At 39.4% G+C, this 4,086-nt stretch overlaps 1 long non-coding RNA gene across 1 annotated transcript; it reads left to right on the top strand.

Moving 5' to 3' along the window:
- Positions 1-264: 264 nt before the first annotated feature.
- On the top strand, positions 265-2,675 carry LOC125290607. The gene is made up of 3 exons (XR_007192836.1): positions 265-447; positions 1,312-2,137; positions 2,380-2,675. It is a non-coding gene; the product is annotated as an uncharacterized LOC125290607 (long non-coding RNA).
- The last annotated feature ends 1,411 nt before the right edge of the window (positions 2,676-4,086 follow it).

The raw sequence follows: 4,086 nt of genomic DNA, 5'->3' as shown, positions 1-4,086 counted from the left end.
TTGTCCACTCATATGAGAAAGGTCTGCATGAAAAAAGACACGAAGGAAATGCGGAAAGAACGACTCAGGCAAGCAAAGATATCCCAAAAAGACTGGACCAAGGTGGCCAGAAGTTGGGAATACAGGGAGATTGCTGAGTTGGTGAACAGCGCAGATCCCTGCCGTGCACTAATCGACAGATTGGAGAGCAAAGGATTTTTTGTGCTAAAGAAGCCAGGATGCTCCACGGCAGATGTCGTGACAAACAAAAATGAAGTGGTATGATTTTTTCTTAACTTGTTTTGTGTGTGTGTGTGTGTGTGTGTGTATTTGTTGTTTTCATTGCTGTTGTTTCTGTAGATGATCCAAGCTTAGGGGTTAGGAAATTTACATAAATCGCTGTTTGTTTGTATTGCAGGTGAACAATGTTCCGGGTAGCCCTGGGGAACAGAACCATGTCCTGGACAGGTGAATATTACATTACATTACATTACATTACATTACATTACATGTATGCATTTAGCAGATGCTTTTATCCAAAGCGACATACAAACGAGGATTAACAATCAAGCTACATAGAGGGAAGTGTGTAGAAGAAAGTAGTGCTGTACAGGGTGGAGAGGGTAATGCAGGGTAAGTGCTAAGACAGGAGGTGCTCTCTAAAGAGTTGGGTCTTGAAGTTTCTTGAAGCTGGAAAGAGACACCCCTGTTCTCTTGTGTGTTCCTCAAAAAGACCAGATCTTGATTTCACAACTGACGATGCTGGGACCTCTGCCACCTATCCCCAGCAGTGCAGTGCTCTAAATATAAACTAAATTCATGTGTGTGTCACACTTCTTTTGTCAACTTTTATATAGCTAAAAACATGAATTCTGGTTAATGATCACTGTGGAATTGTTTTGTGTAAACATTTTGCATTATTACAATATTGTTTATGTCAAATGATTAAAGACATAACAAAAATGTATTTATATAGTGTTCATAACAGCATAATAATAACCACATTCATAATCTCATGTAAAAAACAAACAAGCACAAGGCACATTTTTGGACACATTGGGGACTGAAATGGATTTAAGAACCCCCTGAGATTGAATGTCATCACTGAGACATGGTGAAACACATGGATGCCAATCAACATACATGTGTATGAACACCAGTCAAAACTAAGATATTACTCTGTGCTCTTCTGGGAGTACTTGATGCAGGCATTTCACATATATTTTTTACATCACTTTGGCTACGCAAGGCTCTGACTTGCACAACACTGACACAATGCAACACAGGACCTCAACAAGCCCCACTCTTTAACTTTTTTTTTTTCCTAACGAGGCGCCGTTGGATTCCCGCTGACCTACTCTATCCCATTAGTGTATCGAAGGAAAACCACTTGGTAAAGGTTAGGAAGCAGTCGAGGGCCAGGAGAAGGCACTGCACCATCCTCCCTGGAATGTTTTACCCCCACACGTGTCGTTGAAGATGAGGCAGGAGTATCCAAGAGACCCGGGAGTATGTAATCCTCCAGGTCAATCAACTGATTTTCCCACCACGCTCTCATACTCTGGAACGCCCACCACAGATGTTTCATTTTTAACTTCACTTTTCTACGTTTTCACTTTTTTTTTTTTGTGTGTGTGTGTGTGTGTGTGTGTGTGTGTGTGTGTGTGTTTTGTGTGTTTTTCCTCCTTTTTTGTCCTTCTCCTATAATACATCCATTTCATTACAACCCAGCTACAGTTATTGTTTTATGCTTTTCTTGCCAGTGCTGAACATGACCATAACATGAGCTGTTTTAAATTTGCTTTAGAAATGACATGTATTTAGTTGCAGCTCTTCATCCTCTGTGGGCCACATGAGCCAGGAAGTACTAACTGTACTTTCCCTGACCATTCCTCTTTAATAATGACTGTATATCGCCAGGAAACAACTGTATTGTAATGTGGCGCTGCACAAATGCAGTCTGTAGTCTGGAAGACAGGCCATGAATCTTGCAGAGTTAGGAATGCCATGTTCATTCACTAATGTATTTTTCTCCGTTTCCATTCTGCTAAGTGAGCCTGGTGTTGCCCCAGAAAAAAGTGGTGCCACAAATATCCCTGAGTGGCCAGATTACAGCCAAGACCCCATGGCTATCCTTGACCAACTGTTCCCACAAGAGGTTAATATGAATCTAGTAATCAAGTAACAAGTAATCAAGTGCATTCCCTCTATGTCCCTCCGCAATCTGTGTTCTCTCCAGTCCTGTGAATCCGCTCTTTGTTACTGACTTTAACTGTACATTTTTTGACAAAAGCAGACCATAATTATTCTTTTCACTTCTGATTTTCATGGCTTGTGAATCCCATTTTAGTTTCACTAGAGCAATATTCACATGTCTTCTGTCTTTTTGTTTTTTTTCAGTGCACGTATGACACAATTGATTTGGAGGAGTTTTTAGACCTGTGATGGGGCAGCTCCCCCTCCCTGAGCAGACACTTTGTGTGTGTGTGTGTGTGTGTGTGTGTGTGTGTGTGTGTGTGTGTGTGTGTGTGTGTGTGTGTGTGTGTGTGTGTGATGGGGCAGCTCCCCCTCCCTGAGCAGACACTTTGTGTGTGTGTGTGTGTGTGTTTGTAAATATTGTGTATATAGTTTGTGTTTTATAATAAATATTATATAGTTGTTTTAATTGTTTTTGTTTTAAATAAACTTTTCTTTAAAAAAAACTTGCTATATCCTGCTTTTTTTTTTTACCTTTAAAAATCTAGACTAGGTGCCTGATATCACTAAATCCCCACAAGTTAGTCACACATCACATCATTCCCTCTCCTCACTTCAAATAAGGGTCATGGGGGTCAAACCAGGGACATCAAGGGGGTCAAACCAGGGACAAGTTCAAAGACCACCTCTAAGGTAGAGACTAGGGTCTGAAATGGACAGTGTAAAACACAGGGTGCCGAGGCTCCTTCCCAACAGGGGGTGCCTACACACCTCCTGATGAAAACAATAGAGGTGCCGTCCTGCGAGAACATGGGGGTTTGACCGGACTGGTAGGTGTGTCTTGGTAGGTGAGGCAAAAACAGACTGTCAAATCATTCAACCACTTTATTTGAGCAGAATGGAAGGCAGAAAAGCAACACAAAAGACCAAACATCTGGAGTCTCTCTCTCTCTCTCTCTCTCTCTCACACACACACACACACACACACACACACACACTCTGCTAGACTGTGTTCTCTCTCATAGACACAGACAGACTGTCATTCTCATATACTGTCGCTAAAGGGCCCAGAGTGAAAACATGCTATTAAAAGAGTCATATGTGATTACATTTATGCATTTAGCAGACGCTTTTATCCAAAGCGACATACATTTTGTCAGCTATCAATTACTTCAGGACCATTGTATTCTAATTGTTAGATTTTTTATTATTATTGTTATATTTTTATTATTATTACTATTATTGTCTGTTTGATTGCCCTGTTCTACATTTTAAATATTTTTAATAAACATTTCATTGATTACAACCTTGTCTTTGTCTATTTACATTCTTTTTAACTTTACTTTTTAAACCTGGAGCCATTCATAAGGCTAAAACCATGCAAATAACTCCAATACAATAATACTAATACATATTTTGTTTATTTAAATGCAGAAACAAGTCATAAAATCAATGTTTTACTTTACTTTACTTTACTTTACTAACTTTGAGCCATTCATAAGGCTAAAACCATGCAAACATAAATGCACCTTTTAAAAAACAGGCCTTGTTGCTTTAAATGTGTGCTGGTGCCTTTAATACGTCATATGGTAAGTAGCCATGTGCTCGGGGTGACATGAACAACAGCTTTTGAGTGACACGATGGGCAAAGGAGGATGAAAGGGGGTTTCGTTCCAAAAAGATTCCAGTTTTTACTGCAAAATTCTTCTTCTTATTATTATTATTATTATTACATACCAAACAAGCAACTGACACAAGTGATAATGGATAAACCTTTGAAATGTTTATTTATGTCTGCAAATTGTTTAACAACATCATTGCATTTTGGTTTTACTGTAGAACATCTCTTTTCCATCATATCGGCATAACAAAGATGACTCAGTGATTTTGTCTGTCAGAAATGTCCCATAA

The sequence above is a fragment of the Alosa alosa genome, unplaced genomic scaffold (genome assembly GCF_017589495.1).
Source record: "Alosa alosa isolate M-15738 ecotype Scorff River unplaced genomic scaffold, AALO_Geno_1.1 AALO_1.0_unplaced_715, whole genome shotgun sequence".
NCBI classification, from domain to species: domain Eukaryota; kingdom Metazoa; phylum Chordata; class Actinopteri; order Clupeiformes; family Clupeidae; genus Alosa; species Alosa alosa.
Note: the sequence above shows the minus strand (reverse complement) of the source record. Positions and strands in the feature narration are given on the sequence as shown.